Source organism: Talpa occidentalis, unplaced genomic scaffold (genome assembly GCF_014898055.3).
Source record: "Talpa occidentalis isolate TD23 unplaced genomic scaffold, MPIMG_talOcc4v2.1 talOcc4.10, whole genome shotgun sequence".
Lineage (NCBI taxonomy): Eukaryota > Metazoa > Chordata > Mammalia > Eulipotyphla > Talpidae > Talpa > Talpa occidentalis.
This window is the reverse complement of record NW_023600993.1, coordinates 70,429,042-70,441,884: the sequence shown is the minus strand read 5'-3', so window position 1 is coordinate 70,441,884 and position 12,843 is coordinate 70,429,042. Positions and strand designations below refer to the sequence as shown.

The 12,843-nt window shown below is 46.9% G+C and overlaps 1 protein-coding gene across 3 annotated transcripts in view; it reads left to right on the top strand.

The window, feature by feature from the left end:
* Positions 1 to 3,147: 3,147 nt before the first annotated feature.
* Positions 3,148 to 12,843, top strand: part of RIN2 (Ras and Rab interactor 2) — a 219,442-nt gene continuing 209,746 nt past the window's right edge. For 2 of the 3 annotated variants that reach the window (XM_037493976.2, XM_054696010.1), the window contains exon 1: positions 3,803 to 3,932. The gene's annotated coding sequence lies outside the window, so the exon portion shown is untranslated. Of the gene's footprint in view, positions 3,549 to 3,802; positions 3,933 to 12,843 lie in introns of those variants that run through there. The other variant, XM_054696013.1, reaches the window with a different exon arrangement.

The following is a 12,843-nucleotide window of genomic DNA, read 5'->3' as shown; positions in this document are numbered from 1 at the left end:
AAGAATGGAGCTGAAGAGAAGGAAGAATCAAGAGACTGAAAGACCTGGAGGATGCACATGGAGCAGAGAGACTTGTGAAGTAGCCACATTTGCAACCTGGCCTCATACCAGGGACTTAGGGGACATGGAAGGAGGCACTTGAAGTAGATGTGGTTAAGAGATCCTTGAGGAGGTTGACCATGGCCTTTATCTTGACTTGGGTTTTGATTTGTTCTTTTCCTTCCAGACTTGCCTGGTCCCTTCTGCCCCTTTTCTGTGGCTCCACACCAGTAGGTGCCTTAGACTTGTGGCAAGCTTATGGGCCTCAGTGGTCCTGTTTTGGGCCAACGCTGTTGAGTTGGGCATTTATCCACAAGGGGATGGGTCACTTTGGGTATTTCTTGGGGAAACTATTTTAACTATATTCCTTTTCTCTCCTCTCTATTGCACACTAATTGCATTAAAGTTCTTTTCCATTGAAGATTTTACACACTAAGAGTACGTGGATGGCAGAACCCATTGAAAGCAGTCAGGTTTGGGGGTCCTGGGATGCTCTTCAGTGTGCCCTGTAACATGAGGTCTCCATTTTCGTGGCAGGCACAGCTCTCGGACTGCCCACTGATACTCTTTACCTGTTTTCCAGGTTGGCTATAAGGATTGAGGCAGGTAATGTCACACAGTACCAGTGCAGGCCAACATATTGTAGCAAAAGCATAATTATACAGCTCGGACCCTAGAGCACAAAAGTGCTCTTTTCAAGTTATTGTATGTACACAAGATGCTGCCACCTCTACTTGCCCTCGCCCTGCTCAGTAGAGCAGAGAAACAAACTTCTGAGTTGCCAGTTTTAGCCAATGCTTCCAGAACCAGCGATGCTTGGTTTACTTTAGAGGGGAAATAACTTCATTAGAAATGACATTTTCTTGGCTAGTTGGTCCTCAGCTGACAAAAGTGGCCCCAGAGCACTTGTGCTCTCTGTGGCTAACTGGAGTGAGTGGCTGCTGGAGTCTTCTGAGACCTTGGAGCGGGAGGTCAAATCTGCCAAATGTAAGGTAAGTCCATGAGAGGGCCCAGGGTTTCATTTTTTCCCCCCCTGAAAATCTTCTTTGGTCATCTGTTTTAACTTTTGGCCTTCCCAACACTCTATTTTTTCTCTGTGACCAATATCTACCACGATACTGGTTTTCCACATGCCACATATTTTCCTTGTTTGTCTGGCTTATTGCCACTGTCTCCCCACTAGAGTGTGTTCCATGACAACACAATGTTTTGCCTGTTTTGTTCACTGCTGTGGCCCCCTTGGCAAACAGCAGCTACTCAATAAATAGCTTTGAATGAATACTCCCCAAATCCATCTCTCCAGGAAAAGGTGTTTTCCTGGGAGAGGGCTGGATCAAATGGACCCTGAATTCTGGACCAGACTGAATCTACCAGGTCATTTTGGGCCACCGTCCCAAGAGGAAGGGAGTTTTCAAGCGGGAGAGCGGGAAGAGACGAAGGGGAAGAAAGGAGCTGAGGTGATACAGCTTCAGCATTTAGCTGGGAAGTTTCGTTTATAAAATGGGATCATCCTGGGTTGAAGAAGGGGCAAAATGTGGAGGGGCATGGGGCCGGGTCTGCCTCTGTTCACCCCTCTTTTTGCCCATATATCTATCCAACCTCTTAGAAATTCCTGTCAGCTCTCCGCTCAAAATAAGTAAGAATCCAATTACAATTTTCTCCCCACTAACCATAAGTGAGCCTATGAATACTTTCATAAGCAGAAAACACAATTACTGTTAATTCATGTGGGAAAATTTTGGTGTTCTCAGACCCCCAAAATCACCTAGCAAATCTACACCAAAAACCTAAAATCACAGTGGCACATAGTAAAAGCAGGAGAGTGATACGAGAACCTGCCTAACGCACTTCTGGGGGAAGGTGCTTATGGGCGCAGTTCTCTCTGCTCTCAACTGTACTCAATTCCTGTCTCCCTGCTTGGGGCAAAAAAAGTAGCTAAATGTCATTATCGATTTTTTGTCTTTTGTTGCAAAGGTGCAAATCTTCCTTAGGTATCTTTAGTTATCAAAAACAGGTACTAAATGTAGGTCTTTTGGAAAAGCAAAGTGGTGTAATTTGGACTCTTGGGAAGGGCACCAGCACTTCTCGCTATGCCCACGACTGTGGTATTGCTGTGCCCCCCTTTATTTCCAGCTTCGATTATTTCTATAGCCTCCTAACTACTTTTCCCCTCGATTTGGTTCTCCATAAGGTATAGGCTTGATCTTTCAGCAATACAGGTGGAGCATGTCACCCTGCGCTCAAACTGGGGGAAGCTTCCACCCAGCACCTTGCAGCCCATGCCCCTAATGCCTGCCCCAGGAATTCCCTCCCTCACCATCTCCAGGTCTTTGCTCAAATTCCACCTTCTACTCTGATGACACCACCTATTTAATTCTGCAAGCTGCACCAGGAACCAGCATTCCTGGGCCTCCTTATTGGTAGGAGGCCCACGATTTACCCTCTCTCACACCCCTGCCCCCCAAATGCCAGCTCCACCAGGCTTCAGGGAGATCTTTGTTTTAATTCCCTATTAATCCAAAATATTTGAGCAGTGCCTGGTGCAGAGCAGGTGCTCAATTATTTATCGAATGGGTGACTTGGAACAGATAGAGAAGCGCAGTATGTTGTTTTCCTACAAGCTGATCTGATTATAAATGATAAATCAATCTTAAGATTTCAGAAAGCGGGTTTTACAAGAACCAACACCGGTGAAATTGAAATCTTCTCTGTGGCAACGATCCAAAGCAGAACACGAAAATGTGGTCTTTGTTCATTTCAGTTTTCTGCTTCCTTCTGAAACACACGTGTGTGAGGATCCCTTTTCTAGATGGCCACTGAGGTACCTTTAACACGGCTAGCAGCGTCTCCCCAAAGGTTGTCTCAGCCACAACCGGGAAGGGAAAAATCCAGCAGCTCAAGCGGCACTGGCCAGACTCGACCTCAGGTTCCCGGCAGGGAGCCAGGTCAGCTCGCAGCCTCCCTGCCTCTCCGGGTCGCCTTCCCTAAGGGTGATGAAGGTCTCCCAGCGCGGCGCCAAACCACATCCTGCCTACCAGCTGCTCGCGCTCCCTGGGGCCCGGGCGGGGCCGGGTGGCCCGGTACTGGCACCAACTCAACTCGGGCGGCCCCTTTCCCAGCGAGGATGAAGCAAAACACCCCGCGGCAAGAACGCTGCCTGCGCTGGGGCTTCTAGACCTTGTCTCACTCTGGTACAAAGGGCTGCAGACCTGGGAGGCCTCGCAGACAGGGGCTTTCCAGCCCAAGTACAGAACCCCGAGTCTGCAGTTGCGCGGCTGGGCGCGCACCGGGAGGAGGGTGCGCGCACGGTGGTGCTGCCCTGCAGTAAGTGGAAAGACAAGAAACAGACAAGAATCTCCCAGAACAAAACTCCTGTCCGCCCCGGGACGAGCAGAAGAGCGGAGAGGCGGCGCCAGGGCCGATCGGGAGCCGGTGCAGCCAAGTTTGCTCAGGGATAAACTTTTTGGTCCCGACTTTTCCTCGTAGCAACTCAGGGTCCAGGTCACCGGGTAAGAGCCGAGGCCGCGCGTCCTGGGAAGGGGGGCGGGCAGAGCGAGGGAAGGGGGGGGGGTCGCCGGACCCCAGAGCGCGCAGGCGCCTTCCGCGTCCCCTGGAATCACCCCGCCCCATCCCCTCCTAGAGCCGGGAGGGTGGCCGTGGGTGCGGGGAGGGGGCGGGGGAGATGGCTAGCGCTGGAGCGGAGGGAGGGCGGAAGGCAGACACAAAGCCCTTCCCTCCCCTCCCCTCCCCTCCCCCTCCGGCTTCCCTCCCCGTCTCTCCCTCCACCTCCTCCAGCTCCGGCTCCTACGGGGCGGGGAAACCCAGCCCCGCGCTAGAGTGCGGGGCCACCGCTCACCCCCGCTTCCAGGACCTGCGGGGAGGTCCTGCGAGAGGTAAGGGGCGGCAGGAACGAAGACCCCACCCTCTGTACCCGCGCCCCGCGGGCTGGGGAGACTCCTGGCTGCAGACAGAGGCTTTTGGGGTTCAGGCGCTGAGTGCGCGCACTCACCTCCCCTACGGAGACCTGGGGAAGAGAACGCGTGTCCTCTGGAGTCTTGGGGACTGATGGGAGAGGGACACCGGGTGTAGGGTCTCCGGGTGCACTCGGCGTTACCCGACGGCCACTGACCCTGGCGGGGTCGTGGGATATCCTTAGTTGACCTTTGGGGGTGGGGTGAGGGGCAGTCGGAGGCTGCGGGAGCTTTGGCTCTAGGTGCTGTTGTGCGTGCGTGCGCGCGAGCCCAGGAGGGAGGATCCCTTGTCTACCTGCGGGGACCCCGCTGTGTGTCTAGCGCTCCCAGCGCCTGTGCGCGCGGGTCTGACCCGAGGTTGCACAGCCGGTGCGCAGTGCAGGCCGGGTGGGTGCACCCATCCTGTTCGCGGGGCAGACTCTCTGGTCCTAGGCATATTTCTCGGGTGAAGAAGCAGACTGGAGAGTCACGGAGACCTGGCTGGGGGCTCTTGGGCTTTCGCGATGATTGATGGAGGCTCAAGAGAGGAGGAGCCCCGGATTCCTGACGGGAAGGGATGGGGCCACTTTCCCACTTTGAGGCCTCCCCACTCCCTTCTGGATTTGGCTCCACCCTTGGCCTGCGTGCGCTCCCACCAGAGCGGCGTCCACTCACTTGCCACGGGGGGCGCCCCTCGACGGACGGGAGACTGCATGGTTTGCAGAATTCAACTTTAAAACCTGTGATATATTGCCAAGAAATACTGGGCAAGCCCGCCCCCCTGGGCCCTAGGAGGCGCCTCTCTTCGCAGAGCACTCCAGTCCTTGGGGCTTTCCTAATTCTGCAGAAAACACCACGCACAAACCCAACACACTGTGGAGCCGCACTTTCTTGCAGGCCTGAGGATTTCAAGTGCATTGGGATTTCTTAGGAACTTGATGTCACCAATAAGAAAACCTCAGAGCATACCTCCATCCCAACAGGATTTGTAAATATTGGAGCAAAAAGTAAACAAACGTTCAGTTATTAAAATAAATAGTATTTAAATAAATAACATTTTAATGCAATATTTTAAAAATCAAATGTGAGTATCCAAGAGGAACAAAATAACATTTCAGATAAAGATGGCCTGTTGTTAAACCTTGCATGGTTTTGCAGTGGAAACAGCCCTTTCCAATTGTTCAGCTTGTCTGCTCCCCTCCTGGGGATTTATGAGGGCTGTTGATGGCAAGAACAGATTAGACAATGCAGGGATACAAAAGTTTCACTTTGTAAATGCATTTTGAGGAATTACACAGCAAGAAGAATCGCCTAGCAGATAATATTTTTATAGCACTTTTAAAAATGCATTCACAGATCATATCTCAGCTGTTTCTCACAGTACTCTTAGTTCTATCTGGCAGATGAGGAAACAGAAGCCTGGAGAAGTACCAGACTGGAACCAGGCTCCAAGTCTAGTAATCCTTTCTATGTACCACAGCTGACTTGCTAGAGGACCAGTGCTCAGAGGCACTCCTCAGGCACTGTATGTACAGTGCTGAGTTTACCAAGTTGTGTTTCAGGATGCACCTTTACTAAAAAATTCAGGGTTACAGTAAATTAGAGAAATGCTAATATTGGGCAGATTCTCCACTGCAGTGCCTTTCTCATTATAAGGGACATTGGGACTCATTAGGATGGTGTCAGCATGTTTGCTAACTTTATTTGGCCACAGAATACTCATGAAGCATCTTTTGGGTCCAGAGTTATAAGGGGTTCACTTTGGGATATGTTGCTTAGTTCACCCCAAGCCTTCTGACATCTAAGTAATTTTCTAGGAACTTACGTGCTCTGCATAGTAAGAGTATATATTCTGGACATTACAAATTCACATTACAAATTCACCTCCTTTTGTAAATTTACAGTAAATTGTTGGTTTGCCGGCTTCTGTATATTTGGTTATGTGTCAGTTCTCCAGGAATTGATCAAAGATGTGGAAACCTAAGGAGTCGGGTAAACAGTGCAAGTCCTGTTTGCACAGGGGGGACTGTCTGTAGGGCAGATCACATCCAAGCTGTCTTGAGAATGCTTCCAATCAAGTTATGTGTGTGGAATGGAAATTTAGGGGTTCTTGTACTGATGGCACACTTGGTAGGTCAACTCCATTAAGTAGAAAAATACACCTACATTTTCAGTTTTCTCATTTTCTACTCGAGAGAGGAAGTGTGGATTGTGTAGGGTGTCAGTGTCTGCATTTACTCCTGAAAAGATAGCACCAGTCACTGTGGTGACTGCAACCTAGAACAAAGGACTGCTGATGGGCGATCCCTCCTTGTGGGAGATGCCGCCCCCCACTTCCTTTGTTTCCATTGTTTGAACTCAGGTGTTTGAAGTGAGAATGTGCCTGCATCCTACTGCAAGGGCTTTCCACACCCTGGTAACCTGGCTACTCAGGCTTTACTGCATATAAGAGAAGAGATGAACTAGGGAAGCCAGCGTTCGAATTTTAGGGATTCAGAAGGGCCTTTTGGACTAGCAAGGAGTCCTGGGAAAGACGATATTGTGGACAAAGGGACAAGGCCAAGTGAATTTAATTTCCATTTGCAGACATTTCTAGGTCTCCACTATTGAGAAAATTTATCTCAAAATTAGCTTTATAGATTTTTCCAAAATGTGGAAGGAAAGTAGTATGGTTTAGAGTTCTGTGTTGAATGGTGTGGTGTTACCAAAGTCAGGAAAAGGGATGCTTCCAGAAAAATGGACCTATCAGATGAGGTGGGATTGGGATGGTGGGTGTTAAGGGGTGTGTGCCCGGAGTGGGGCAGGGAAGCGAATGGGGAGGAAATAGCTACTGTTGTTATAGGGCAGGGAGAGGGGCGATTTTTAACCTGTGAAGACTCCTGTATGTTACCTACATAGTACTTTTCAATAAGCGAAGGAGAAAGGGGTGTCATTGGGAGATTATGGCAGTGGGGGAGGGGATGAACTTATCAAGCGAAAGGTCAAAGGTTGAGCAGAAAGGGGTCAAAGCAGAACCTTGAAACCCACATCCAGGGTCAGGGCAGGGGAAAATGAAGCCAGGGAGGAGGAGGAAGAGCCTGCCTAGTGAGAGCTGTTCTAATAAACACAAGTTTAAATTTATTTTATATAGGTGGGAATGGTGATTCATCGACATTAAGAATGTAATTATTCTTCTGTGTTGTCAGGATCTACATCTATATTGATGCGAGAGAAAGGCAAAACAGGATTTAATATCTTTCTAAAGAATGCACGGGGCCTCCCTGGTGGTGCAAGGGATTAAGCACAGCACTGTGAAGCTATGCTTCAGTGGCAGCATAGCACAGCAAACTTCTCCTGTCTCGCCCGCTGCTCCCCTCAGCAGTGTATTTCAGTCAGTCTGCCTGTTCTGTTCCCCACTGTGTCTGGTGAATCTTCTCACCTCCCGCAGTTGGTATCTGTACTCGCAGTTGGTACAGGTACTCTGGCCTATACCCAAGTTCTTGTATCCATAAATAAATAAATCTTTAAAGAGAGAGAGAGAGAGAGAGAGAGAGAATGCATTGCAGAGAGGCAAAGCCTGGGTACCTATTGTTAAATCTCTGTCTGGCTCCTGGTATTCTGTGAGCATGAAAAGACTGGGCTTTACCTTCAGGCAACAGATTGCTTTGCTCTCTTGCCTGCTCACACTGGACTTGGAGTCCCCAGAACATTTTATAGTATACTCTTGAGAAAATAAAGTTGGATGAGGGAGGCATTTCCTTCATGAGATGTCTTATTCTGGTCAAGAATTTTTAGTGGCACCCCCATTAGTAACCCCATACCCCTAAAACTTATATGAAAGGTTATAAAGGTAGGATTTATAACCTTCCACTGTTCCTACCTGATTTTATTTTGAAACCATCTATAAAATAATTTGAATAATATTGCTGAGCTTCACAGTTTCCACATGAGAAACTAGTTCAGAAGGTATTTTCATGACTGCTCTGAGCTTATGTCTCATTTACATTTGAACATGACTTGTTCAAGTAATAGTAAAATTGAAAGCATTAACACGTAGATGCACGCTCACCCGAATTTCTCATAAGTGTATCATTTTAAAAATCACACTTGGTGGAAATGTTTGCTTTTTTTTTTTTTAAATCCCAGTCGGAGCTGGTCTTTTTTTTTTTTTTTTTTTAAGATTTATTTATTTATTTATGTATATAAGCACTGGTACAGTCAGAAGCGCAGGAGGGTGAGAGATTTCACCAGAGCCAGAGCGGGAACAGAACAAGGAAGTACACTGCTGAGGGGAGCAGCAGGCCACAGGAGAGGTCTGCGCGTCATGTGGGACTCTCGCCCAGTGGCCGGCCGGGGAATGAACCGGCCTTGCAGAGGCTGCAGGCAGCTTTGCAACCCAGCGCTCAACCACTGCGCCACCAGGGAGGCCCGAAATGTTTGCATTTTGCAATTTTTTAAAAAAGATTTATTTATTTATGCATACAAGAGCTGGGGTACAGGTCGGAGATGCGGGGTGGGGGGTGGTGAGAGGGTTCATCAGAGACAGAGTGGGGAACAGAACAGGCAGATTGACTGAAATACACTGCTGAGGGGAGCAATGGGTGAGGCAGGAGAGGTCTGCTGAGCCATGTGGGCTGCTCCCTAGCCGGCCTGGGATCCAACTCGTGCTGCAGAGGCTGCGGATTGCTTCATAGTGTGGTGCTTAACCCCTTGTGCCACCAGGGAGGCCCCAGCAATTTGCAATTTTTAATGAATTAACTCTATTTTAATTGCAGAGGTTGACTTAGTAAATGGATTAACAGACATTTTGATTTTCATGGAATATATATGATTTCAAAAATTAAGTCAGGAATACAAAATACAGAAATCCAAATATTTAACGAGCTTAGGTAATGAACTGCATTTTCTTAAAAAGCATTTTTTCTTGGGCCTCCCTGGTGGCGCAATGCTTGAATGCTGGGTTGCGAAGCTGCCCGCAGCCTCTGCAGCTCTGGTTCGATCCCCAGCTCCTTCCCGGCCACCGGAGGAGGGTCCCACGTGGCACGCAGACCTCTCCTGCTGCTCGCTGCTCCCCTCAGCAGTGTACTTCTGTCCTTCTGCCTGCTCTGCTCCCCGCTCTGGCTCTGGTGAATTCTCTCACCCTCCCGCGCTTCTGACTGTATGCAGTGCTTGTATAAATAAATAAAAATACATATTGAAAAATTAAAAAAAAAAAGAATGAAAAAATAAAAGCATTTTTTCTTTATTGAAGAAATTACAGATTTTTCCCCAAATAGCTATCTCCCCATTTCCTTTAAATTTCAGTTTAATTGTAAAACTAGTTATGAAAAATGAATTGAGGGAGCCGTCCCTCCTCTAATCTAATCAAGAGGTGTCTTCATGGGTTGGATTTTACATGAAACTTTGAAGTCCTGGAAATTAGCCAAGATCCCAACCCCCTAGCAGGGCTAAATCCAGAAGCCAAGTCTCAAAGACCACCTCTGGGCTTTGTCTAAGTGTCTACACATGGTTAGGTAAGTGAGATGTCATCTAAACAACACTCCTCACCTCACTGTCCAGGCTTTTTTTCTCTTATTTATTTATTAAAGTTGACTTCACTGGTTAAATTGAACCAAATCAGGTTCAGTTGCATGACCAATGTTCAATTGTATGACCAGGTTCAATTGCCTGTGCAGACTTGGAACTTTGTATCCTGGGATTTCAATCCCCAATCCCACTTAAGGAAAACAAGTTTGGTTGGTTGGCTGGTTGGTTTTAATTTTTAGATGAAGTACTTTTTTTCTTATACCACTGTTAATTTTTGGACAGTATTTGATTTCTCCCTCAGGTATAGTCCTGTAGTTCTCCTTCCACCATAGCACCCGTGATCCATCACCCTCCCCACTCCCATCCCTTCCCTGATGCCTCAGATCTGTGGTCAGCTGACCCTTTGCTTGGTCATGTTAAGGGGAAAGGATGTCCTGAGCAAACTCCATACAGGCTTTGTGGACTCCACCCCCACTCCATCAAGACACTGGGAACTACATATCCCATGATCCCCAAAGGGAAGGTTGGGAGGAACTGAGGGCAGAGTTAAGCAACTAGGTTCTCTGTTTAAGTATTTAACCAGCCATGTGGCTGGGGGTCGCTCTCTTGGTCTTGGGGTGTGCTTGGTTTTTCGCCAACTCAGCGGGTCAGTGGGATTCCAGGTCAGCGAAATGGGTAGGATGCATTTATGAACTTATCTCCCTCTTTTTCTCCCTGAGTTATTCATTTCCCCATTTCCCCTTCCCTTGTAAATAAACCTTTTATTAATCTTTTGTGTGTGTCTACAGTTTAGCATTAATAAGTCCCCTTTATGCACACGGGTGAGGACCCACAGTCAGGCAACCCGTTTTATATCGGGGTTGCTCTGTAACACTCATATAAGTGAAATCATCTGATATTTATCTTTTTCCTTCTGACTTATTTCACTTAGCATAATCCCTTCGAGCTCCATCCATGTTGTTGCAATGGTATGAGTTTATCTTTTTTGATTGCTGAGCAGTAAATTCCATTGTGTGTGTGTGTGTGTGTGTATGTGTGTGTGTGTATGTGTGTGTGTGTATACACACAACATCTTCTTGATCCACTCATTTGTTTTGGGGCATTAGCTTGTTTCCATATCCTGGGTAATGTAAATGCAGTAAACATAGAAGTGCAGGTTTCCTTTTGAATTATTGTTCTTGTGTTCTTTGGGTAGACTCCTAGGAATGGAATCACTGTGTCATATGGTAACTCCATTTTTAGTGTTTTGAGGAACCTCCACACAGCTTTCCATAGTGGCTGGACCAGTTTACATACCCACCAGCAGTGTAAGAGGGTTCCTTTTCCCCCACATCCATTCCAGCACTGGTTGTTTCTGTTTTTTTTTTTTTTTTTTTAATGGGCCATTCTCACAGGTGTGAGGTGGTATCTCATTGTGGTTTTCATTTGCATTTCTATGATAATAAATGATGAACATATTTCATATGCCTGTTGTCCATTTGCATTTCTTCTTTGGAGAAATATCTATTTATCTCTTCTGCCCATTTTTTGCTTGGAATGTTTGCTTTTTTTTTTGTTGAGTTGTGTGAGCCCTTTGTAGATCTTCAGTATCAGTTCCTTAACTCAGTTGTATGGTTTGAAAATATTTTCTCCCATTCGGTGGGGTGTCTCGTTTTGGTTTCTGTATCTTGCTGTACAGAAGCTTTTTAGTTTGATGCAGTACCAGCTGTTTATAGTCTCCTTTGATTGCCTTCTGGAGATGAATCCCCAAAGAGGTTTCTAAGGTTTATGTCATGGAGTGCTTTGTTTGTGTTTTCTGCCATGTATTTTATGGTTTCAGGTCTTACAGTCAACAGACTTTTCTCGCAAGTGCTGAGTGCTCATCATGACTTGTTATCATTTTGCATGAGTTTTTGTACTTTAACCTTTGTATAGTGAAATGTTTATACTTTTTCTTTGGGGTTCTTTAATGGCTCAGAAAGCCATTCTACATTCTCATACAACTGACATTTATAGTTTCTCCTAATTTGTATTATTTCAATTTTATAAATTACTTTTTAAATTCACTTGGTAGGTGGTTTAAGAAGTAAGGATATTACTTAATTCTTTTGTGATTTATTCCTCAGGTGTAGTCTTGTAGTTCTCCTTCCATCATAGCACCTGTGATCCAGAACCGGGATCATTTGATGAATACACCCTCTTCTCCCCAGCAACGTGATACTTGTTATATTTGGCAGGACAAGTCCTTCTCCATTTCTACCTTTTTACCTGTATTTCTTCCTGCATCCCCCTCTCCCAACATCCTTGGCAATCTTCCAGTCAAATTTTACTATGTAGGGTTTGTTTGGAATTGTACTAAACCTAATACTGATTTGGGAAGACTCAGTAGTTTTCTAGCAAACTACAAATTGAGTAAAAATCTGCAGGTCTTGGTTGTGTATATTCAGACTGTTACCAAGTAAATGAGTTCACTACCTAACGTGCATAGAAACTGATATCATGGCATCAGGTTTTGAGAAGAAAAAGAAGCTTTTTTTGTGAATTGATTGGCAAGGAGGTAGGAGATAAATTCAAATCTGCCTCCTCGATTAAGAAAATGAATGAGGGCCTCCCCAGGTAGTACAGTGGTTGAGCGCTGGGCTGTGAAGCTGCCCGCAGCCTCTGCAGCTCCAATTCGATCCCCGGCCACCTGCGAAGGTCCCACATGGCGCGCAGACCTCTCCTGCCGTGCCTGCTGCTCCCCTCAGCAGTGTATTTCGTCAGTCTGCCTGTTCTGTTCCCTGCTCTGGCTCTGGTGAATACTCTCACCCTCCCACACTTCTGACTGTACCCAGTGTTTGTATAAATAAATAATAAAAAAAAAAAAAAAGAAAGAAAAGGAATGAGATTATATAGGTTTTAGCAACTGGGGTCGAGAACAATGGAGTTAAATTTAACTGATCAAAGAGTGGACTAGGGCAAAAAAATTTATGTTGGGGCCTCCCCGGTGGCGCAGCGGTTGAGCGCTGGGTTGCGAAGCTGCCCGCGGCCTCTGCTGCGCCGGTTCGATCCCCGGCTGCTCCCCGGCCACCGGAGGAGGGTCCCACATGGCGCGCAGACCTCCCCTGCCGTCCGCTGCTCCCCTCAGCAGTGTACTTGGGTCCTTCTGCCTGTTCTGCTCCCCGCTCTGGCTCTGGTGAATTCTCTCACCCTCCCGCGCTTCTGACTGTACCCAGTGCATGTATAAACAAAAAAACAAACAAATAAAGAAAGAAAGAAAGAAAACATGCCTCTATATAAAAAAAAAAAAGGAAATTTATGTTGATGGAAATTCACTGGCTAGTTACAGGGCTAGTTTCATGAAGACGTATGAAAAGGCATTTCTTCAGAA